General features: G+C 40.1%; 1 protein-coding gene across 2 annotated transcripts in view; it reads right to left on the bottom strand.

Annotated features, from left to right (window-relative positions):
- celsr2 (cadherin, EGF LAG seven-pass G-type receptor 2) overlaps window positions 1–26,980 on the bottom strand; it is a 360,447-nt gene that overhangs the window by 267,913 nt on the left and 65,554 nt on the right. The gene's annotated exons all lie outside the window — the stretch shown is intronic.

Raw genomic sequence — 26,980 nt, 5'->3', positions numbered from 1 at the left:
AAGACTCTGCCAGTTGTTGGCCACATAAAAAGTCAAATCTTTCATTGTGTCACTCCAATGGGCAATAGCTGATAGCGGACATTCTATGAGGATTAGCCATACAATAAATGGACATTGAACCCTTGGATACTACCTCACTTTTTTAAATATACAATATTTCTGTTTTTATGCATGATTTTAAATCTATTCAATATATTTATACTGTAATTGATTTACTTATATATTATTTTTAATTTTTTTCTTCTATATTATGTATTGCATTGAACTGCTGCTGCAAAGTTAACAAATTTCAAGTCACATGTTAGTGATAATAAACCTGATTCTGACAATAATCATAATACTTTAATTTGGAACAGTACCAGCATGAAATGAACCCCAGTGAATAAGCAGGATAGATAAACCATAAAATAACTCCAAAATATTACAACACACACAAAACACTGGAGGAAATGAGCAAGGGGAATAAAGAGGAATAAACAGTTGAAGTTTCAAGCTGAGACCCTTCATCGGCTCGGAACATTATCTGATTATTTCCCTTCACAGATGCTGCCTAGCTTTCTGAGTTCCTCCAACATTTTATGCATGTTGCTCAAGTTTTCCAGCATCTGCAGAATCTTGTGCGTCCAAAATGTTACAGTCTGATCTCAGACGCGACAGATTTTAAATTTTATCTGAATGGAGTGCTGTAGTCTGTGCGGCTCAAGTTGACAGTGGCAGGAAAGTGCTGCTTTGTATGAATAATACATTAATTGTTTCACTTTCCAGACTGTTATGGATTTGTCCCTCCAAATTCATTTTCAGATAAGATCTTCCATGAAAGTACAACTACATACATTCAGCATTCAGCTCCAAATACAGGATGAAGAATTGAATGGTGCAAGAGATCTAGAGGCGATTCTCTGGGTGAAAGAGAACTTAGATTACACTACATGAGATAATGGTGGAGGCAGAGTCTCTAACAGCATTTAAGTGCTTAGATGAGCAGTAGAACTGCCTAGGCTTGGAGGGCTTATGTTAAGAACATGAGGATGGGACGAAAACAAATGGTTGGAGTGGATGTGGCAGCCTGAGGGGTCTGTTTCCATGCTGTACGACTCTGAGTCTACAATATGCTGCAGAGTAATCACTCACCCCCTTACGGAAAAAGGGAGGTACACTTTGATCATATGATAAACAATCAAAATTTAATCTTAACTTGATATTATCTCAAATTACTAAACGTCTACATTACTGAACTTAAGCATCAGAAAGTGATCTTGTTTGGAAGGCTCTGACTGGAAGAATATTTGATTTCTGCCGGTGACTCAGTCCTCATACCCAACTCTCATTCATCTACAGAGGAAGCAAAGCAAAATAAAATGAGCAAAAACATCTTGAGGTGTGGAAAAGGTGCCCAGGGTTGCTTAAACTGATCTCACAGTGGCAGGTGGGGTAAATAAAATTAATCAAGGGGCTTAGGTGGACATGGAGACAATGTCTACTGCCAATCTAGTGACAAGCAGAACATTGGATTCTAAGAAATTGGGTTAGAGGAGAGTCTGGCTGTGAATGCTCCTGAGATTCAGTAGATTGTAGAATTCAAGAGTCCAGCTCCATTCTTGCTCACCCCATTGCGTTGTTACAGCTATTATTCAGGTAGGCTGAGTGTTCCAATGAACTATTAGCATTCAGGATGGAGTAGTCAATTGAATACAACACTTGCTAAGCAGAAGCAGCCTGAAAATGGTAGCAAATGATTGTCTTTCAGACTGGAGGTCTGTGCTAGTCGTGTGCTACAGGGATCAGTGCTGACTCCACTGTTGTTTAACATCTATAATTAATGACTTAGATGCTACTGATGAACCAGATCAACAAGTTTGCAGACGACTGGGGGCATAAGTGGACAACAAGGAAGATCTTCAAGGCTTGCAAAGTGATTTGGACCATCTGAGAAAGTGGGCTGAAAATGGCAGACGGGATTTAATATAGACAAGCGTGAGGTGTTGCACTTTGGGAGAACAGACTAGGGTAAGCCTTGCACAGTGAATGATAGAGCACTGAGGTGTGCAGTAGGAGGAGGAGACCTGGGAAAACAGATCCACAGTTCCTTGAAACTGGCATCACTGGTAGATAGGGACATAAAGTGATCTTTTAGCACTTTGGCCTTCATAATCAGGGCATCGAGTACAGGAGTTGGGGTGTTATGTTGAAGACATATATGATGCTGGTGAGGCCTAATTTGGAGTATTGTGTGCAGTTCTGCTTACTTATATATATCAAATATATCAATAAGCTGAAAAGAGTGCAGAGAATATGTACAAGGCTGTTGCCAGGACTTGAGGGCCTGAGTGAGAGGGAAAGGTTGAACAGGTTAGGACTTTATTCACTGGACTTCAGGAGTATGAGGGAAATCTTATAGAGACACACAAAATTACGAGACCAGAACTAGAGGTCATAGATTTAGGGTAAAAGATGCAAGTTCCATTGAAATAGTTAAAAGAAGCTTGGATAGGTATATGGATGACAGAGGTATGGGGGGCTATGATCTGGGTGCAGGTACTGTAGATGGCATTAGCCAGAACAGCAAGCCAACATAAACTAGATTGGCCAAAGAGCTTGTTTCTGAGCTGTAGTGTTCTATGACTATGTTTCTACATTGTGCTTATTGGGAAAAAAGGAAAGCACTAAAATTATCAAGCATTCATCATGTCATAAAAGAGATGCTGCTATATATTAATGCTAGAATCAATATTACTAATTCTTTGTAACCTACATAATCACAATGTACATCAAAGCAACATGAGGGCCATATAATTACAACAAGCAGAGCAAATGCCTTTATAATATGTAGGAATAGATTCTGATCAAACCACAAACACAAATGAATTATCGTGGTAGGGTTTGTATTGTTTTAAAGCCTTGAGTGAGATGGGAACATGGGAATAAATGATCTCCCAGCAACATCATTTGCATTTGAAAGACAGCAAAAAAAATGCAGCTTAATCAAGGGCATGATAAAGGTAGTTCGTTTTTTTTTTGATGTAATCTAAAATAAGCCCTATGCTTAGCAGACAAAAGAAGAAATGATGTGCACAAGCAGAAGAACAAAACCAAGCTCCCTCTGGCCATCCATTTGTTCAGGTCTCACGTCTGAGGTTTCTTTTAAGCTGCCATCACAGTTATACTGAAAGCATTGCTGCAGGATTCGAAAGTCGGTTGCTTTATTAAGATGGAGGTTAAAGGTTGCTGACAGAGGAAGCAGTACACAAAATGCAACGTGTAAGTGAGAAAATCAAGGAGAACACGTGAGAGACTCCAGGTCCTCTGGACTTAAAAGAGTAAAGGCCTGCAGAAAGAGATGAGGGGAAGAGGTGGAGCAAGAGCTGGCAAGCAATAGATGGATGCCATCAAGGAGGAGTGACTGTCTGTCACTCCCAACATCTGTCACTGTTTTCAGCAACCCTTCCTCCATCTGCCGATCAGCTATTCATCCAAGGTTTAAGAAGGATCTGAAAGGGGAAAAAGAGATGGAGATGCTGAAAGTTTAGGGAGGTGATTCTGAAGTTTACAATCCTGAAAACTGAAGGCATGTGCACCAATGATCAAAAACAGTGAAAGCAAATACAGTAGGGCTGGAGAATTAAAGAACTAGAGAGGTTGGGTCCATGAACCAATTTGAAAAGAAAACTAGGCAAATTTTACTATCAAAGCAATATTTAAACAGGAGTCAACAGAGATCAACATACACAGGGTGAATGGCGAATATTCCCCCACGTGACATGGACCCCATCAAGACTCCAGCTGAATTTTGGGTGATGGCATGTTAATTACGTGTTCGTGATGGTTGCAGGTGGTACACTTGTCAATGTACTCAAGTCTAAAGGAACAAAGGTGTTGAAGCATTCTTAATGATGAGCAGAGTCAATTTCACAGAGGTGCAACTGTACTCAGGCAATTTTAGTGATGGTTCATCTATTGCGCACTATTGCTTAGATTTATCAATTTGGTACTAGAGAGAAGAGTTGGTGGCAGCAGCCAAATAATGGCTTCAAACTACCCAACTTCTATTTGGGGGGTGGGGGGGGGGGGGGAAATGTCCAGAAGAGGAAATCCAGAAGTCAAATAAGAGTGTGAAAATTTACAGGCAGCAAACAGATAAAAAAGTTCCACCAGGTAGAGTATTTTCAGGTTTACAGAGGGCAGAGTGGGAGTGAGTAGAAGAGGTAATGATATGGCATCAGAAGATGAAATCCCACCTAAATTAACAATGGTGGAGAAGTGTTGAAAAAAAAAAGCTGGTCAATCAAGTCAATGTGAGATTCTGAAGGATAAGAAATAATATTTTATTGTGCTACAACCCATATAGTACAGTACAGTGCAATGCACTGTAAAGTGTAGGCCCTTTGGGACAAAATATTGCGCCAATCCTTCAACTACTCCAAGGTTAATCTCATCCTTCCCGCCAACATCCCCCTCCATTTTTCCCCATCCATGTGTCTATCAAAGAGTCTCTTAAATATATGTTATTAATTGTGATTTTGATGAGCTCCATTTCAGTCTGGAAGAAATGTCATTGGATGCATCCAAATACTGAACTCTGGCAAAAACATGCATGGATTTGGGATGTGGCAGCAAAGGACTTGAGAAAGCAAAAAGATAGAAACATAGAAAATAGGTGCAGGAGTAGGCCATTCAGCCCTTCGAGCCTGCACCGCCATTCAGTATGATCATGGCTGATCATCCAACTCAGAACCCTGTACCAGTCTTCCCTCCATACCCCCTGATGCCTTCAGCCACAAGGGCCATATCTAACTCCCTCTTAAATATAGCCAATGAACTGGCCTCAACTGTTTCCTGTGGCAGAGAATTCCACAGATTCACCACTCTCTGTGTGAAAAAGTTTTTCCTAATCTTGGTCCCAAAAGGCTTCCCCTTTATCCTCAGACTGTGACCCCTCGTTCTGGACTTCCCCAACATCGGGAACAATCTACCTGCATCTAGCCTGTCCAATCCCTTTAGGATTTTATACGTTTCAATAAGATCCCCCCTCAATCTTCTAAATTCCAACGAGTATAAGCCTAGTTCATCCAGTCTTTCTTCATATGAAAGTCCTGTAATCCCAGGAATCAATCTGGTTAACCTTCTTTGTATTCCCTCTATGGCAAGGATGTCTTTCCTCAGATTAGGGGACCAAATACTGCACACAATACTCCAGGTGTGGTCTCACCAAGGCCTTGTACAACTGCAGTAGTACCTCCCTGCTCCTGTTCTCGAATCCTCTTGCTATAAATGCCAGCATACCATGCCTTTTTCACCGCCTGTTGTACCTGCATGCCCACTTTCAATGACTGGTGTATAATGACACCCAGGTCTCATTGCACCTCCCCTTTTCCTAATCAGCCACCATTCAGATAATAATGTTTTCCTGTTTTTGCCACCAAAGTGGATAACCTCACATTAATCCACATTAAATTGCATCTGCCATGAATTTGCCCACTCACCTAACCTATCCAAGTCACCCTGCATCCTCTTAGCATCCTCCTCACAGCTAACACTGCCGCCCAGCTTCGTGTCATCTGCAAACTTGGAGATGCTGCATTTAATTCCCTCATCCAAGTCATTAATATATATTGCTCGAGCTGGGCCAGGGGTTATAAAAGGATCAGGCCTGGAAAGGTCATAGTTGATCAGTTTACTGAGAAGTGGATCTAAGGAGCAGCAGGAGGATCTCATGGCAAGATGAGCTCAAAAAGAGCAAAAGGGGAACTATGAGAACACAGGAAAATAGTATCAGGAATAGACTGGCTGTCCCTTCAAGCCTACCATGTTATTCCATAAGATAATGGTTGGTCAATGCTGAACTCATCTCCTCTTCTGTGCTAGTACCCCATTACCTTCCATTACTCACGATGACACAAATTTATCCACCACCACCTTAAACGTGACCTGGCTTCCACAATGTCATGGGGTACAGAATTCCAGAGAATCACCACCCTACCCCTATTTTAAATTATCAGCCTTTTCTTTGTAATTCTGTCATCTCATCAATGATACTTCCATTCATGGAAGTATCTCAACATCATCCCTGACAAGAACCTTCAGGATTTTATAAGCCTCAGTAAGGTCATCTCTCATTCTTCTAACCCCTGGAGAATACAAACTCGAAGTACAGACCCTTCATTCATCTAATTAGCTTGGTGAATCTCATTTGGACTGCCTCCAATACTATGATATCCTTATTTAGGTAATATTTAAGGATACAGTGGCAAACCGAGAGCTGTACCCCTCACCAACATGAGATACAACTGTTACAAAACTTCCTTATTTTAAACTCCAATCCTTTTGCAATAAAGGTCAAGGTGCCATTTTCCCTCTTAATTACTTGCTGCATCAGACTTCTTGTGATTCATGCACTAGAAGACTTACTTCCCTCTGTACTTCATTCATTTGCAGTCTCATTACAACATGTTCTTCTTCTAAACAGGAAGCAGCAGTATGATCTGATCAGGTGCTATTGATGACAAATGCGAGTGTTGAGGGGAGAGGGAAGGCAAAGCTTTCAAGGCCACTTTCAATAAAGAAAAGCAAGCCAAAAATCATCTCTGCCCTCATAAGACGTGAAAAGACCCAGAATTTTTTATGTGCCTTAGGCGGTGAATGGCTATGCAATCTTCTGAAGGTGTGTGAGCAGCCTTCAGGAGGGAGAACACACGAAAAGCATCTGGCCCAGAGGAGGTACCTGGCCAAGAACTAAAACCTGAGCTGATCAACGGGCTGGAGAGATCACTGAGATCTTTAACCTCCCGCTTCGGCTGTCTGAGGTACCCAACCGGTTTCAAGCGGGCTTGAATTATACCAGTGCCTGAGAAGAACATGGTAACCTGCCTCAATAACTATCGTCCAGTAGCACTTACACCCACAGTAACAAACTATTTTGAGAGGTTGGTAATGAAACATATCAACTCCTGACTGAGATGCAACATGGATCTGCTCCAATTTGCCTATTGGAACACCAGGTTCACACCAGATGCTATTTCATTTGATCTTCCTCAAACCTGGAACATCTGGACAGCAAAGATGTATACATCAGGATGCTCTTTATTAGTTACAACTCAGCATTCATTACCATCATCCCCTCAAAAACTAATCAATAAGCTTCAAAATCTTGACCTCAATACCTCCTTGTGCAATTGGATTCTCGCTTTCCTCACTTGCAAACTCAATCAGTTTGGATTGGCAACAACATCTCCCCCACAATCTCCATCAGAACTGGCTTGTGGTGCACCACAAGGCTGTGTGCTTATCACCTGCTCTACTTGCTTCATACTTATGACTTTGTGACTCAGCACAGTTCCAATGCCATATTCAAGTTTGCTGATGATACCACAGTCAACGGCCAAATCAAAGGTGATGACAAATCTGCATATAGGAGGGAAGTTGAAAGTCTGGTTAAGTGATGCCACAACAGCAACCTCTTACTCTATGTCAGCAAGATGAAAGAGCCGATTACTGGCTTCAGGAGGGGGAAACCAGGGGTTCATGAGCCAGTCCTCATTGATGGATCAGAGGCAGAGAGGGTCATCAACTTTAAATTCCTTGGTGTTATTATTTTTGAGGACCTGTCCTGGGTCCAGCACTTAAGTGCAATTACGATGAGAGAACATCAGCGCTTTTGCTTCTTTAGGAGTTTGCCAAGATTCAGCATGACAGCTAAAATTTTGACCAACTTCTATAGATGTCTACTGGACAGCATATTGACTGACAACATCACAGCCTGGTATGGAAACATCAATATCCTTGAATGGAAAATTCTACAAGAAGTAGTGTACAAGCCCCATTCCATCACAGGTAAAGTTCTCCCCACCGTTGAGCACATCTATACGAAAAGCTGTCGCAGGAAAGTAGCATCCTGGGTCCCCCACTACTTAAGATATGTTCTCTTCTCACTACTGCCATCGGGAAGGTGGTACAGGAACCTCAGGACTCACACTACCAGGTTGAGGAACAATTATTACCCCTCAACCATCAGGCTCTTGAACCACAGAGGATAGCTTCACTCAACTTCACTTGCCCCATCTTTGAAATGTTCCCACAACCTATGGACTCACTTTCAAGGACACTTCATCTCATGTTTTCAACAGTTATTGCTTATTTATTAACATCATTTCTTTTTGTATTTGTATAGTTTGCTGTCTTTTGCACATTGGTTGAACACCCAAATTGAGATCACTAATTCTGTTATGGTTATTATTCTATTATGGATTTATAGGGTATGCCTGCAAGAAAATGAATCGCAGGGTTGTATATAGTGGCATTTATATACTTTGATAATAAATTTACTTTGAATATCCATTCAAGGTTATGTGCTTGGAATTAAAGGGATTACAGGATAATTCTCATATATAAAAGTGTCATCAGTTTCTTTTTGTAACTCTTCTGCTAAAAGTGTTGAATAAACCTAGAAAATCATACTTTTTGATCTGCGCCTAATCTTGACTCATTTGTGTCTCATATCACATGACAGTTTCTCACCTTATGTTATGGATGGCAAGTGATAACAGATTATTTAATGAGGGGGAATCTTTCAATGGAGCCCAAGTTTGCCCCTGGATGGTCTCTGTAATAAATTTTTCAACATGAACTATTCAACTGCAGCGAAAAGAAAGAACCAATGACGGAAACTTAGCTCATCCTAACCCTGCAATTATCTACGTGCACAAATTTATAATCTTCAAGAGCAGTCATTTTTCATTATCAGGAGAACTCCTCCAGGGACATTTACAAGCCGATACTTGTAAGATTTGCTTTTCATCAACGGTATTGTTAACACACCTTACTTAAATGGCTAAATCAAACTTAGCACGAGGAGATAAAGGGAGATCAAAAAGAAGTCAAACTAGGAGACTCAAGGTGTGGTCTGAAGGCTGGGAAAAGATGTGAAGAGAGAGGACCAGAGAACAGACAAAGAGCAATGTGGTGACCACCAAATGAGTGGAAAGCTGGGAGATTCATTCCAGGACAGAATCAGAAGGAGATAATGGAGGCTGGATATAGCAGGAACAACATGGAGGTTTTAACGCAATGTTGGAAATCTTAAAATCATCCCTCTCCTCACCAATGATCCCTTCTCCCACCTCCAACCTTCCCCCTCTTCAACACTAAGCTCTGGTCCTCTGTCTGCCCTGGATCTTCACATCTAATCACCAACGAGACATCAACCAGCTCGACTTCAGCACTCCTCTTCAAACCTTACCCCCTCTGAATGCACTGCTGTCCATTCTCTCCACACCAATCCCAACCTCATCATCAATCCCACAGACAAAGGGGGTGCCATTGTAGTCTTGCAGACCAACCTCTGCCTTGCTGAGGAGAGGCAGAAAGTCTCCTTCACCTCCTTATAGTTACGCCTTGAAAAGGACCCCACTCAGGACCATCAGAAAATTGTCTCCAACACCATTGCCAACCTCATGAACTGTGGAGATCTTTCATCCACAGACACTGACCTCAGAACTCCCATACCCTGCAACACTTGATTCTACCACCTGCCCAAGATCCACAAACTGAACTGTATGGGTAGGTCCATTATTTCTGCCTGTTCCTGCCTCACTGAACTCGTGTCCATATACCTTGACTCCATTTTATCCTGTTTGCTTTAATCCCTTCTCGCTTACTTCTGCGAACTTCACATGTTCTCAATCTTCTCAACAACTTTCAATTCTCCGGCCCTGATCACCTCATTTTCACCATAGATATCCAGTCTCAATACACTTCTATTCCCCAACAAAAAAAAACTTAAAGCTCTCCGACATGAGGAAATCTGCAGATGCTGGAAATTCAAGCAACACACACACAAAATGCTGGTGGAATGCAGCAGACCAGGCAGCATCTATAGGAAGTACAGTCGACGTTTCAGGCTGAGACCCTTCGTCAGCACTAACTGAAAGAAGAGATTGACGAAGGGTCGTGGCCCGAAATGTCGACTGTACTTCTTCCTATAGATGCTGCCTGGCCTGCGGCTTTCCACCAGCATTTTGTGTGTGTGTTGTTTAAAGCTGTCCGCTTCCTTCTTCACATCAGACCCCAGTTCCCCTCCACCACCAGGCAGAAGTGGTCCTCACCCTCAACACATTTTCTTTTGGCTCTAGCCACTTTCTCCATACTCAAGATGTATCCGTGGGCACCTTCATGGGCCCCAACTATGCCTGACTTTTCTTTGGCTACATGGAATAGTCCATGTTCCAAGTCTTCACGGATAACGCTCCCCAACTCTTCCCGTGCTACACTGACAAATACATTGGTGTTGCTTCATCCATCCATGCTGAGCTCATCAATTTCATCAACTTTGCCTCCAACTTCCACCCTGCCTTCAAATTCACTTATCTATTTCTGACATCTCCCTCCCCTTTTTCAATCTGTCTGTCTCCATCTCGGAAAACAAACTGTCTACCGACATCATTTATAAACCTACCCATTCCCACAGCTATCTTGACTATATTTCTTCCCACACTGCCTCCTGTAAAATGCCATTCCTTTTTCTCAGTTTCTTCATCTCCACCACATCTTCTCCCAGGACGAGGCTTTCCTTTCCAGGACATCAGACATATCCTCTTTCCCTTCCTCCATTACTGATGCTGCCCTCATCCACATCTCCTCCATTTCCCAAACATCTGCCCTTGCCCCTTCTCCCTGCCACCTTATCAGGTACAGAGTTCCTCTAGTCCTCACTGGCCACCCCATAAGCTTGCGCATCCAACACATCATTCGCCGCAACTTCCACCTTCTTCGACAGGATTCGACCACCATACGTATATTTACCGCCCCCACCCTCCCACACCCAACTTTTAACAGGGATCACTCCCTCTGTGATTCACTTGTCCATTCACCCCTCCCACTAATCTCCCTCCTGGCACTTATCCCTGCAAGTGGCAGAAGTGCTACATGTGCCAATTCACCTCCTCCCTCACCCGCATACAGTCCTTCCAGGTGAGTCTGTTGGGGACATTTACTGTATCCACACTCTTGGTGCAGCCACCTCTACATTGATGAGACCCGACAAAGATGGGGGGTGGGTTCACTTGCTTGAGCATCTCAGCTCCATCTGTTAAAAAGCAGAATTTTCCGGTGGTCAACCATTTCACTTCCCATCCCCGTGTCCATTCTGACATATCAGTCTATGGCCTTCTCTTCTGCCATGATGAGGCCTCTCTACGGTTAGAGGAGCAACACCTCATATTCCGTCTAGGTAGCCTCCAGTATCAATTTGTCCATCTTTTGGCAATATAATAAGGTCTGAAGTACACATTTATACAGCTGCAATACGTGGCATCAGATCCATCCAATGAAAAATAATATTAAGTAAAGAAGTTTCATAATCCTTCTGGGCACCATATTTTGGCTAGAATATCAAAGTTTTGCAAGAGGGACAAAAGTGAAATAAGCTACAGGTAGACATTTTTTTTTAAGTGTACTTCAGATAGTTTTAAAAAGGGTACTAAAAAATGAACACTTTAAACAGGTAAGTAAAGAAGAAATTATTTCTAATAATAGCAGCATCAATAACCAGGGAACAGAGTAAACCTATTGCGGCATTCACTATGGCATAATCTTAGTCAATTTCACTTCCCCACTTAGCTTCAATACTCCTTAGTTCCTTAAAGTCTAAACAATTACCTGCTTCTACCTTTAATATGTTTAATGAGTCAGCTTCTGCAGTTCTCTGGAGTTTAGAATTCTGTTAGTTCACAACCCTGTGAGAGAAGAAATGGTTTTTCAAGAGGTAGCCCTTTGTTTGAGACAAGGTCTAATGGTTCTAGACTTTTCCCACCAAAGGAAATGTCCTCCCATCATCTTCCAAATCTCAGGATCTTATAGGTTTCAATAAGCTTGCCTTTCATTCTTCTGAGTTTTGAAAGACTGTAGGTTTCTTAAACTTTCCACATAAGATAACCCTTCATACCTGTAGTATTCTCCATCCTGAAACCTAGCAAGTATACCTCTACATAAACAGGTAGAAGTGTATGAATTTCTCCAGATTGTGGTTTCACCAACCACACCTGCAGCCCTGTATAAAATGTTGGTCTCCACTTTGGCTTATTGCATTTGGTAGCACTATCATGAAGTTCTTTGTTTTACCATTAGGAGTCAAACATGCTTCATGATGCATGGTGCCCTCAAAGATCATTACCCTTATCTTTAACATATCATTAATTACTTTAATATCAGCAGCCCGTAGTTAAAAAAAAGATTTTGTTTACATATTCACAACACGCTGGAGTTCCTCCAGCGTGTTATGAGTGTTGCTTTAACCCCAGCATCTGCAGATTATTTTGTGTTTATTGTTTACATATTATCATTGGGAATGAAAGATTGTGCCTCAGTGAGGTATTTTGGACAATCTAAGAATATTGGTCCTGAATACACAAGCAATTGGCAATATACCAACAAAAATCCTTTTAATTCCTCCCTTACTTCTCATCGATCTTTTCCATACCCTAGTCTTAACCTGAACAGCTCAAACCGAAAGAAAGGAAGCAGTATTTAAAGCAATAAACATTAATGCACCGGTTCAAGCATTCAACTTTTCTAATAATGGATTTCAGTGATCAATCTAGGAGCTGCTGAGAATTGAGAAGATAGTGTTTACTGACAGGAAAGAGATCATTTCTCACACGTGCAGAGAATAAAATCGAACATGAGCCATGAAAACATATAAACAGTTTAAAAATTGATATTTTAACCCAAGCATAAACATGCAATTGACTTTTGTCTACATTGTGCATTGCATTTCATCTTTAATGAAAGATCAATGATTAAACCACTATGCATTAAAAACTGAAAATTACACCACCCCAGAATCATTGAGAGTCTTCAGAATCCACTGTTAACAAAGACCAGAGATGTTCAGTCATGGGAAAAAATGGATATGGGAAAAGGGGAAAAAAAGGTGGACGAGATGGAGTCATCTCCATGGCTCAAAGGTGATGTTCAGCCAGTATTCAACTCAATGCTGAAAGAGAGACAATATTGATAATGCAACACACACAAAATGCTGGAGGAACTCAGCAGGCTGGGAGGCGTCTGTGGAAAAGAGTAAGCAGTTGATGTTTTGGGTCGAGACCCTTCATCGGGACTTGGATGCTGTCTGATCTGCTGAGCTTCTCCAGCATTGTATGTGTTGTTTTGGATTTCCAGCATCTGCAGACTTTCTCTTGTTGACAATATTGATTATCCCCACTTATGTTTTTAAGAATATTGCACAGTATGAAACATCTATGAAAAAAGCCAAATGAAATATACAGTGACATGCAAACGATTGGGCACCCCTAGTCAAAATTTCTGTTACTGTGAATAGCTAAGTGAGTAAAAGATGAACTGATTTCCAAAAGGCATAAAATTAAAGATTACACATTTCTTTAATATTTTAAGCAAGAAAACGTTCTTATTTCCATCTTTTACAGTTTCAAAATAACAAAAAAGGAAAAGGGCCCGAAGCAAAAGTTTGGGCACCTTGCATAGTCACTACTTAGTAACCCTCCCCTTGGCAAGTATCACAGCTTGTAAACGCTTTTCGTAGCCAGCTAAGAATCTTTCAATTGTTGTTTGGTGGATTTTCGCCCATTCTTCCTTGCAAAAGGCTTCTAGTTCTGTAAGATTCTTGGGCCATCTTGCATGCGCTGCTCTTTTGAGATCTAGCCACAGATTCTCGATGATGTTTAGGTCAGGGGACTGTGAGGGCCAAGGCAAAACCTTCAGCTTGTGCCTCTTGAGGTAGTCTATTGTGGAATTTGAGGTGTGTTTAGGTTCATTATCCTATTGTAGAAGCCATCCTCTTTTCATCTTCGGCTTTTTTTACAGACGGTGTGATGTTTGCTTCCAGAATTAGCTGGTATTTAATTGAATTCATTCTTCCCTCTACCAGTGAATGTTCCCCGTGCCACTGGCTGCAACACAAGCCCAAAGCATAATCGATCCACCCCGTGCTTAACAGTTGGAGAGGGGTTCTTTTCATGAAATTCTGCACCCTTTTTTCTGCAAACATACCTTTGCTCATTGCGGCCAAAAAGTTCCAATCAAAAGGTTCAAAGGAACATCTAAACAAGCCTGATGTATTTTGGAAACAAGTCCTGTGGACTGATGAAACTTTTGAAACTGCTTCAGGCCCTTTTCCTTTTTTGTTATTTTGAAACTGTAAAAGATGGAAATAAAAAAGCTTTCTTGCTTAAAATATTAAAGAAATGTGTCATCTTTAACTTTGCCTTTTGGAAATCAGTTCATCTTTTACTTCCTTAGCTATTCACAGTAACAGAAATTTTGACCGGGGTGCCCAAACTTTTGCATGCCACTGTAGTTGATAATAATGCTACTATTGCAATAAGGTATGCTGTGTGAGGGGTTAACATAATGCTTGACATTATCCTTTTCTATTTTGGAAGATGGCAGGAACAGGTAGGTAAATGCATAGTAAACATATAGTATACTTCACCCACTGCCTACGAAACACATTAAGTTAGATTTTTGGGCCAAGTAATTAACAATTGTAACTCCAGAGCTGATAACTTCAGAAGAGGAAAACAGAGGAAGAGAAGGAAAGTTCAGTAAAAAGAAATAAAATGAACCCATGCAGTCTGTTTTTTATGCCAGCCTGTTAATTCTATAATGACTAGCCTAGTGATACCCTTATAATGCCTTTCTAGACTACCTATTTACTATGAGTAGGTTACATGATTGGCACAACATTGTGGGTCGAAAGGCCTGTAATGTGCTGTAGATTTCTATGTTCTACTATCCCTTTCTATAAATTGTGAAGAATGGATGTCCATACTTGGAGTTTCATTTCCATTGGAGTTTTGTTCACCCTTTTCTCGGAAGGACTGCACTAAACTGAAGAGAGCACAGGTAAGATTTACCAGGATGCTATCAAGACTTAAGCATCTGAGTTATAGGCAGAGGTTGGCCAGGCTACAACTTTATTCCCTGCTGTGTAGGAGATTGAAGGGTGACCCGATAGAGGTGGGTGTATAAAATCATGAGAGATATAAAATAGAGTCAATGCACATAGTCATTTTCCAAGTGTAGACGAACTAAAATCTAGAACACAGAGATTTAAGGTGAGGTTTGAATGAATTAAAATGAGCCTGATGGGCAACTTCTTCACACGAAGAGTGGGTGATCTGCCAGAGGAAGTGACTGAGGCTGGCACAATAATCACATTTAAAAGACATTTGTACAAGTACATGGATAGGAGGGGTTGTAGAGGGATATCAGCCAAATGTGGGCAACAGGGGTGAGATTGGTGGGCACCATGTTCCAAGCTTTGAAAATTGTGTGGAAAAGAATAGGCTGCTGTGTCCTAATGAAGGGTCTCGGCCCAAAACATCGACTACTCTTTTCCACTGATGCTGCTCGACCTGCCGGGTTCCTCCAGCATTCTGCGCGTGTTGCTTGGATTTCCAGCATCTGCAAATTTTCACAGGTTTCAGGTTGTTTTGTTGCAATGTTGAAAAACAGGAATGACAAGTCTAAGTGCTTAAAATGGTCAGGGATTTAGGGTCAATGTTATCAAGGGTCAATAACAGAGTAATATATTTTATTGCTAGGTGTGTTGAAAGACTTAGTTGTTTGGACAACAAATTTTCATTCCTTTGTTATTCTCTGTAGTGGTTCAGCAGTAGGAATAATTAAGTGTTGATGGTTTATGTAGCAATCCAAATAAATGTAACACCCTTCTCTGGAATTTCCCTCCTAATCTTGTCCATCTCCTATGTCCTGCAATTTAATTTATGGAACCAGCGTACAAACTGTACCAAGACTTCTGCTACTTCCATATTAAATTATACTGATTTATATACAGAAGACAGCAAAATAAAATAAAAATGTATTGGAGCAGGTATACAGTATAAGCCAATTAGAAATATAGAAGATTACATTAGATACAGTTTAAAATGTTTTTCACGCACTGCAGGCTGTAAAATAATTAACTTATAATTCCCTGCATTCTTACGAATTAATTACATGTCTGACTAGCTGGAGCACCACATGAAATGAACTCATCACAAGCCTACTTTAAGGAGTGATATATAAAATTAATTCTCCCACATTGATAAAGCTTTCTTATTGTGTAACACCAGATGACTAAATGTGCTTCTCTATCTGCACAGGAGAGCCTGGGAATTATACACTTCCGATTGCTTCATAAATTTTTAAGTGTTATATTTGGAAGAGTCATTGGGACCTCTGTCATTTATTTTCAGACATAATCAAATCTAGGTGTCAGGCAAAGCCTGGATCATACGGCTTCTCTACCGTAAAATTTTACAGACTCTACTTTGACTTTACATGGATGGAAATGTTTATTTAAATGAAAATACAGTGCACCAACTCAAAACTTCATAGCAATCTATCTTTTTTTGGAACATGAAAGGGAAACCCTTAACTTTAAAGTATCAAGATACCAGATTTTTGTATCTAATCAGCACTTTGCCACAACAATGCAAGTAATCAGCAGTCAAAGATGGTATTGAAAACCGTTATTACACCTTATACAGCATCTTGAAATTTATCCAAAGTAAAAAGAAATGTATACAATGTGCAGTAGTCACCCAGATTACCACTAATAGTCTGAAGCAGATGGTAAGAAAAGTCAGACAATATTGCATGACTAATCAAGGAAAAAGCTGCAAAAAGGAATTGAAATGATTTTTTTTTTAATTGAGATTTTTAAGAATTGTGAACTAAACTTACGCAGGATAAAAATGAGTTTTGTTGATTTTAAGGTTGGAGCTCATTATATTTCATGGTCCATGCATGCAATTTCACAGGATTAAATATGTATTATTACGCAGTGTTTTCTAATCTTCATTTGTCAATGTAATCCTTATTTGACATAATTCCCTTCATCTGGTTACCATTGCATGACAGATCCAAGACTAAATTGGATTTTGTGGATGGGCATGTTGCAGAACTAGTTGTGAAATTCCTGTGTCTATTACAACAAAGTCTAATAGTTTTAACTCTAATCCCTAAAGTGGCGAATGGGATTTCAATAATCATCTTAATCCTGAACAGTTCCATTGCTGATACTTTGGAGACTAAACAAGAACTTATGTTTATATCAGCGTAACACACACAAAATACTAGAGGAATTCAACAGGTCTGGCAGCATCCAAGGAGGAATAAAGAGCTGAGACCCAAAACTTCAGCTCTTTGTTCATCTTCATAGAGGCTGCCTGCTCTGTTGAATTCCTCTCACATTTTGTGTGTGTTAATCTGGATTTCCAGCATCTACAGAATCTCTTGTATCCAAGACATCTTCAAGGAATGGTGCTTCAGAAAGGCAGCGTCCATTATTAAGGACCCTCATCATCCAGGACCTGCTCTCTTCTCATTGTTATCATCACATAGGAGCCTGAAAGCAGACACTCAGCGATTCAGGAACCGCTTCTTCTCCTCTGCCATCTGATTTCTAAATGGACATTGAACCCATGAACACTACCTCACTTTTTTTTTCAGTTTTTGCACTATTTTTAATTTAACTATTTAACATACATATATATACTTACTGCAATTGATTGAATATTTTCTTTCTCTATTATCATGTATTGCATTGTACTGCTGCCACGAAGTTAACAAATTTCACTATGTATGCCGGTGATACTAAACCTGATTCTGATCCTGTTCATAACACACCTTTTTATAACATCAGCATCTCTAAACTTCTCAACAAACAGTTATTCTGGCACCTCTTGGATAATGCACTTTTTCCAATTACAACCCATATTGTGGAATCACATAGCCATTAGAGAATGTGGTATATCATCATCATCCGGTGCCGTGCCCAGTTTGAGTTTTGACTGCCATGGCCCACACACCCCTGTTTCAGGTCAAATGGATCAATTCATTGGTATTCATTTCCAGTTCTCTGGCTACTGTCTCCATCATCATTTGTCTTTGTCGTCCTCTTGCTTTCTTCCCTTCAATCTTTCCCATAATTACCGTGCATTCTAACTCCTCTTTCCTAATCACATGTCCAATGAAGTTACATTGCCTTTTCATGACCTCATACATTATTTCTCTGTGTATTTGTTCTGCTCATGACATCCTCATTAGATATTCATTTTGTCCATGATATTCTTTGCATCCTCCTCAAAAACCACATTTCTGCTGCTTCCATTTGTTTCCTCATGTTACTAGATATTGTCCAACATTCTGAGCCATATATCATAACTGGATATACATAACATTTCAGTACTCTGAGGCGGGTTGTCATGCCTAGTTTAGTGTTAGTCTGTATACTCTTCATTCTCGTAAAGGTGTCTTTTGCCATCCCTATTCTTCTTTTGATGTCCATGTCACACCTGCCATCTGATTTCAGCCAGCTTCCTAAGTAGCAAAAGTTCTGTACTTGTTTTATGTCTTTCCTGTTTATTCTCAGCCTGCAGATAGGATTCTCCTTCTTTTTGGATATCCCCATACATCTTGTCTTTTTGCAATTGATAGATAGACCCATTTTTGCACTTTCAACAACTATATCAATTAAGTTTCGTCGTTCTTCCTCCATACTTGCAATTAACACAGTGTCATCCACATATCTGAAATTATTGATGTTTTCACCACCAATTTTGATTTCCAAGATTTCTTATTTTTTTGCAATATTATTTCACTGTACACATTAAACAAATCAGAGGAGAAAACACACCCTTGTCTAAAGCCTCTCTTGATTTTCATAAACTGATTCAGTATAGCAAGATTAAAATAAATACTAAGTAAAATATCATTCCCTGGCATATGTTCAATTGCCAGCTGGTGGTGCAGTGGCATCAGCACCGGACTTTGAGACAGGTGGTCCCAGGTTCGAATTCGGCCGGATCCTTACACGATTTCCATCCATGCTGGATTGAGTGTTGAGCTCGCAACTCGGCCTTGTAAAAAAAACAGACAAAAATGCTAAAGAAGCAGCAAGTTTGTCACCTGATGTGCCACAAGGCTGGGAAAGGAACACTACTGCATATCTTCAATTGTTCAAATACCAAGGTTAGGACAGTTGGGTTAATATCAGGTCATTAATTAACTTCTAAGTCCATCTCCCATGTTACAGTTTAACCTGTAATTGACCCTTTCTTGGATACCAAAATAAACAAATTAGAAATTTGTGGGTATTAAATTTATGTGAAAATTAATTTGTCATAGAATTGGATTATGTTGTATAGTCAGAATGAGTATATGTGAGGTATAGTCTCTGCATTTGTAGTCTTATAATTGTCTATTCAACAGAGCAAGGGTTACACAGCAAAATGAAGCACTTGTCTATTCATTTTAACTTGTCACCAGTACACTGGGTCAAAACCTTGTAAAGAAACAGCTTGGATTGTAAAGTAATCTATTAAGGCATTAATCAATCTTTAACATTTACAGCCAGAAGATTTAAAACCCCTACCCTGGATGGTGACCCTTGCTCACACAGCATTATCAGTTTATTGTAGCCGGTTCAATAGAATGAATATAGGGATAGAAATCATTCAATCATAGGCAAAATACTTTTTTTTAAAAAAGGAAAGCATCAGTTACCTTCTGTATGAAAAGAATCCTCAGTCTTTGGGTGAAATTCAGAAGTCAGCAAATAATGCAGATTTTAAAGAAATAACTGTCTTCCAGTTCATGGCAACACACATAAAAGTTGCTGGTGAAAGCGGCAGGCCAGGCAGCATCTATAGGAAGAGGTACAGTCGACATTTCGGGCCGAGACCCTTCGTATAGACTGGCTTTTAAACTTTTTTCCATTGCTTTGTCATACTGGACCGTACAAGTTTGCCTCAGCCAGCAACACAACATGGTCCCAGATGGCTTTTACTATCTTTCCACATGGTTGTTGTTTATTTGGATTTAGTTTCATGGTGCTGTATGCCTGTCAATGCAGCTGTCATGTCAATCATATCCACACTTACAGTTCATGCAGGCTATTCCAATAAGCACCTTGTTATCACAAGGAGAATTGGGGACCCCTGTTAATTATGTTCTCTCCTGCCTGGCAGTGTCATCCCACCCTCATTACACTTATTATTGCAACAACTGAGCCCACCTGACATTGGCAATCAGGCCAGAGATCTTCCTGTTTTATGGTCAAAAAATTAATTCACATGCCAAGCAACTGGCTGTTTTCGGATTTGGAGGAGCCCTTAATAAAACTGTTGAGCAGGGCAGATAAAGCACAAGCTTCAGAGTAGTGGTTTAAAAATTTTGATACCGATTAGCTGGTTTAACATAATCCAAGGAAATACCAGAACCACGATCTTCTTGTATTGTGTGGCTCAGAATCATACAATACTGTAATATAATCTGGGAATCCATTGCACATGCCCAGTGTGTGTGACTCTCTACAAGTTAGCACAATTATTTGATCATGTTGAAGACCAAGCATATTTTTACCCAATATCCACATATATACACACACTTTCCAATAAGAGCTCACTGACCCTGATTAGAAGTGGGACAACTTTCTGCTCAGTCCGACCACTAAAGTATTCTCAGTTACATTGCTGCTCAGATTCTCTAGCTTATTCAAATCAAATTTATGTGGCTCAGTACCATGTCATACATCAACCACAGAGAATTCTGGAAGAACTCAGCAGGTCAGGCTACTGTGTAGACATAGAAGCTCTATGGAGAGGAATAAACAGTTGGTGTTTCAGGCCAAAACCCTTTATCAAACTGAGGGGAATCTTCAATAAATTCACTTCCAGACGCGAAAGCAGAAATTTACATTTGCAATCTTTGGAAGGGATGTAAGAGTGTATTATGTGGGTCTCCTTAAACTTGTTATACATTTTTTTTAGTTAAATTGGCAGTAAGGAATTGAGGAGTCCACATCTTAACCCCAACATCAGGCATGCCCTTGGCTTTCTTTCTGCCCACTGCTCAATTATTAATACTGCACATAGGCCACACTGGAAATCTGTACACCCATGCTAATACATCTGTGTGAGCTTATCAAGATCTTCATTCTTAATGCTGGGGAATGCACGGGTACCCAAAGCTAGTGCCAAGCAGGGTCTTTCTCAGTTCCCATACTTCAGAGGAATGATTGCATCAGCCTAACATTTGCTCCATTTTCCACTAGAGACAGACCAATGCATAGACCAGTCATATTTGAGGACAAACAAAGCAACACTGACACCCTAACAACAAAACAAGATTACGTAGCAACTTGGTAGAAACTTAATAATGAAAGCATTCATGTTGTTTAACTGGATCATATCAAATTTCCTATGCTTCATCGAGGATAATGCAGAAGTGGAATTTAATTTCAGAGCTATATACACTGTACAGTAGAAATGCAAATCTGTTGCCATGGGAGGCTTAAAGAACTCATAAGCCAGATTTGTTTGATATCAACCATTTTAACTCTATTTGACATGGAAATGAAAGCAGAATTCTTGAGCCATCCCAAACATGTTAAGGCTTCATTTCCTTCTGCCACTGTAATGGAAGGAATATTCTGCAAATATGATAGTTATGATGTAGTTTCTCCATTGACAGGTCAATAATTGGCAGCACCAGAGCATAGTGGTTGGTGCAATACTTTGCAGTGCCAGGCACAAGACCAAGTTCAATTTCCACCACTGTCTGTAAGGAGTTTGTAAATTCTCCGTGACCACGTGTGTTTCCTCCAGGTGCTCCGGTTTCCTCCCACAGTCCAAAGATGTGCAGTTAGGGTTAGAGAATCGTGGACCTGCTATGTTGGCACCTGAAGAGTGGCAGCACTTGTGGGCTGCCCATTACAATCCTTGCTGATTTGATTTGATGCAAATGACACTTTTCAGTGTATGTTTAGATGTACATGTAACAAAAAAAACTAATCCCGCTTTATCACTTTAAATACAAAGACTGGCTATGTGTTTGCCCATGCTGTCATTGTTACTGCTGTAGTTGCAGAATATTCAGGTATGTTAATTAATCGTATGTCAACAGTTAACATGCTTTTACAAAATATAGTGCGAGTTCCTCTCTGGACTCACAGTTGCTCCTGGTACAGATGTGTGCCCTGAATTGATATCAAATGAGAACAAAATTAGTTGATTAGTCTGCCAAAAGTATCTTTGCCAAATTGACAAGCAATTAGGTGACATCAGCACTGAAGCAACTGCATTCCAGCAGAAGCCTTTAGAAGAGTGCCTTTCAGAGACTAACGTCAGATGGGAGATTAATTGAATAATCTGAAGAATGGGGGAAAAACAAACAAGAGAAAATCTGCAGCTACTGGAAATCCAAGCAGCACACACAAAATGCTGGAGGAACTCAGCAGGCCGAGCGGCATCTATGGAAAAAGGTACAGTTCACGTTTCTGGCCAAGGCCCTTCGGCAGGACTGGAGAGAAAAAAAAAGATGAGGAGTAGATAAGAGTAAACACATGTATTTTGACCGTGAGAACTAAAACAAACCAAAACACACTACCTATGAGTGCCTTTTCTTTTCAGGCAGGGGGCGCCCAGTCTGGGGTACACAGTCCCCTTGCTTAATGGTATTGGTCCATGGCATTAAAAAGGTTGGGAGCCCCTGATTTGAGGGAACCATGATATTTTTCACCTTCAACAACTACCTCAACACTTATGGCTAGTTACATTTTCAAAACAGAACATACCAGGATGTGAGAAAATATCTGACTCTAAATTGATTTCTGAAGAAGGTTTATCTAAAAAGAAGCAGGAAATTGTAGAAATTGCTGACAAACACTCACAAAATTCTGGAGGAACTCTGCAAGTTAGGTAGCAGGGGAATACACAGTCAATATTTCTGGCCAAGACCCTTCCTTGGGACTCAAAATGTTAACTGTTTATACCCTCTATGGATGATGCCCGTCTTCAAAGGTTAACTTTATTTATCACACGTACACTGAAACATCTACAGTAAGATGCACTGTTTGTGTCAAATTCAGTCAGTGAGGATTGTGCTGGGCAGCCTTCAAGTTCCACTGACACCTTCATAGCAAGACCTCAACTCATTAACCTGAACCATGCATCTTTGGAACATGGGAGGAAACCAGAGCACCCAGAGGAAACCCACACAGTCATTGGGAGAACATACAAACTCCTTACAGAGAGCAATGAACCGCGAACTTACAGCGACGCTGTTATAGCGTTACACTGCCATGCCGCCCACACTTGCTGCTGAGCTCCTTCAGCACTTCGTGTGTGTGTTACTCAATGTTTCCAGCATCTGCAGAATCTCTTGTGTTATAGAAATTGTTGTAGGTGGCTACTAATAGAAAACTGGCCCTTTGTTCTTTCAACTTTTAAACCCATCATAAAATGTCCCGTATTGAAACTTTATAAGCACATCAAGCACTCTCAGAAAGTACCAGGCTTCATTAATGAATAATAACAACAGAGACTTTATCTGCACAGACTTTAGACTGCTAATTGCCATTGTGGCTTTTTACCCTCCAGCCTTGTCGCGAAGAGAAAAAAAAACTCCATAATTATCTTATAGAAGAGCTAAATGAACAGATCTAAGGAATCTAAAGTGTTACGATAACACTCAGAATGACGCTCATTCAAAATTTATCATAAGGAATTTTCAGTCAAGAAAAGATGATTTTCAGTGGACAGGAGCATAAATGTTTGTGGATCAAAAGTGAGTACATGGAACTGAGCAACAGATGAAATATAATTCATTTGAACAGCTTAATAAACTTGAGGATATGAATGGCCTACTCCCCATTCCCACGTTTCTTGCGTTTCTATTAAAATGGAACTGTACAGAGTTGGTTTTCACAATAACAGAAGCTCTGCAGTTCAATGGGTCATTAGCCTTTACATAATCCCACCCACTCACCCTCTCTACCGAGGTCATGTGTGCATCTCAAAAGAATACCTTTGGAATGACATATGCTCGATGCAGCTGCATACCCCCCTCTTGAAATCTATTTGTGAGGGTGTGCTCGGGGTAGGATCAAAAGCTGCTCGCAGATTTGTGGGGAAAAAAAAATTATGTGCATTTCTGGAATAGTCACAATCAGCCAGACCAATTAAATTTAAAGCAAAGAGGAAAGAACCAGATGTCGCTCACCAGATTAAATATTTGCAGCTTCCGAAGGACTGGCATTCCCATTGACGCCAAAGGAAATCATTTTCACAGGTGCAGTTGAAAAAAATTGCGTGAATGATAATCAGAATCAGGTTAGTATCGCTGACATACATCATGAAATTTGTTGTTCTGTTGGAGCAGTACAGTGCAATACATACAAAAATAAATGTTACAAGAAGCAATACATATTTAAAAAATTAAATAAGTAGTTGAAAAAGAGGGCAAAATTAGCCAGGTAGTGTTCATGGCTTGGTTCATTACCCATTCCGAAATCTATTATGATGTTCAAAACAATGTTGTTGATGCATTGTGCACATAAAGTGACTAGAAATTCCTCAATTATTTTAATCTGAGCAGAGCCCTTTAGCTTTGAATCCTCAACACAGAAGGAAAGCAATTAACAGGACACTTAATTGGTCAGGAAATGATACAAGTGCACAATAGAAATTCCTATGTCAATGCTGGATCTGTCCCAACTTTTTGAAAGTACAAAGACTTCCACACTGCTGCCTCCTTAATGGAAAATAAACAGTTAGGTGGCATGTAATAATCAGCCAACTGCATCCAAACTTAATACAGGCACAGAATTTGGGAGGAGTCTTTGCCCAGAAATTGCTTTGATGGTGATGGTGGAGGTGGGGTGGGTGGCAAACGATATTGTCAGAAAAAGTCAGAAAGCACAGGTAAGGAACAGACATTTAGGAAGAGCCACAACACCATGAAAGAGGGAACGTCGACTCAGACCATGAGAGGCCTGCGTCGGGCATTTTCCCTTCCATCGTGGAAGTTATCCACTTACTCTGTATCCTACCCAAAGTGGAACAACAGCCCCATTGTCTCATTCATTATTAACTGGTAATGGCAAGAACGATGTTATTTTGACTGCACAGTGAAATGACACAATGATGCTTCTGAGTTCAATCAAGTTCAATTCACTTTCATGTTTAAAGATTGTGTTATAAAACATTTATAAATATTCAGCAGATATAGCCTTGAATTTTACATAACAGCACACAAACCATTAAGTGGGCAAACTAATTAACAAACAGCAGCAGAACTTCCATTTAAAAAGTAGGGGAAGTCCATCCAGTATAACTGAAGATGGCCTTTACTCCAACCTATTCAGGAGTTAAATAGATATATAAAAAAAGACTAAGTACTAATTAACAAATTGTGTATTTAAAGGAAATACACAACAATTTAAAACACTACCAATGCTACTGCCATACTAAAAAACCATGTTCCTCTCTGTGCCTTGTGGCACACCAGGCAGCAACCTTACCATTTCTTTAACATTTATCTGTTTTTTTTACAATGCCGAGCTGCTAGCTCGACACTCAGCCCAGCTTGGATGGAAAGCATGCAAGGAATCAGCCAGATTTGACCCTGGGACCACTCGCCTCAAAGTCTGGTGCAGATGCCACTACATCACTGGCTGGCTATAAAACTGTACAAGTTCCCAATACTTATTTACCAAGCAATTCATCCATATCAAGTTCATTTGACTGTAAATTAGCAAAATCAGTTCAGACGCTGAAGTTCTAATCATGGACTGCCCTCATACAATGCTGTCAATAATTGCATCCTCCTAATCTTCATTTTCATTGTAACATTCAAGATGATTGTTGATACCTTCAAATTTTTTGTAGTTTCTAACTTGTTGAAGAAGTGAAATGGTTCCATTTTCACTCCCAGCCGCTTTTGGCATTACCAAGCATGAATATTTGAAACCGCGGTAAGCAAAATAGGCCTGAATTGTCTTACTGCTTATTTCTCGTCAGCTATCACTGACAAAAATCATGGCTTTTTGAACACAAACACAAGCAACTGATGCTATTTAAACATTGATCACTCGAAGTATGGTGTTGCGTCCAACAGCCACTCAAGCGCACGCATCTGACACTAGTTAGAAACTGTTCAGCAATAGTCTCCTGCTCCAATTAAGCAGCATAGTGTTCAAAATAAGCCTCTATTTTCTCAATTACTTTTTTGTTCTTTAAGAGTTGTCCCAGATAAGCAGCTGTCCCAATTAATTGATGGTCCAATTAACTGGATTCCACCTTACTTCCAGTGGAATTAAGAACATAGTTGAACTAAAATCCTGACAGAAAGGAAAGATCAACTTGGTATTCCGGTACAGATCAGCCCTTTAATCTTAAAAACCTCTATATGCTTCAGTTCATATTTTCCCACTGTACAGACAAGCTTTACATCTACAACCTGGTTGGCAAAACAAAGAAAGCTGTTTACACAAATGGCACCATTCTCCTCTACAGGTTTACTCTTATAAAAATGCTTTTAGCTTCCAAGGGAAGTAAGATCCCAGCAAAATCCTAGAATCCATGTCCAGGCCATTCTTAGTTTTGTTGATTGGAGTCCCACCCTGTGTAATGTGAACATCAACGGCAATAGTTTGTCAAAACTTCCATTTGGATATTTTAGAAATTAAAACACAATCAATGTTGTTTTCAGTAAACGCAAATCTAGAATATGATTTTCTTCAAAGTGTATTGTATGTTGAATTACTATTGTGGTGGGAGTAACTGTTGAGTATTCAGTACTGCTTGAATTCATTGCCTTTTACACCCTCAACATCTGTCCATCATTGCTGGCTATACTTTCATTCACGCAAGTCCGAAACCTCTCCACCTTTACACCCACGACTGTGTGGCTTGTGTTACATACCCTGTGTGGCTTGTGTTACGTACCTTGTGTTACATTTCTGCCAAACCAGCAGAAATGGATCACTCAGTTAAGAGTCTGGATTACTAGAATTAAGAAAGTTTTATTAAAGAAACAAGCAACACAGTACTCTAATCAAAAGGATAATGAATGCAACAGTTCAGCAATGATAAACATACATGTACACAGAATTAAGATAACAGGATCAATCAAGCTCTATCGTTGTCTAGGGGTAAATGAC

Source organism: Mobula hypostoma, chromosome 13, assembly GCF_963921235.1.
Source record: "Mobula hypostoma chromosome 13, sMobHyp1.1, whole genome shotgun sequence".
NCBI lineage: Eukaryota > Metazoa > Chordata > Chondrichthyes > Myliobatiformes > Myliobatidae > Mobula > Mobula hypostoma.
The sequence above is the reverse complement of the archived record's forward strand: the minus strand, read 5'-3'. Positions and strand labels throughout refer to the sequence as shown.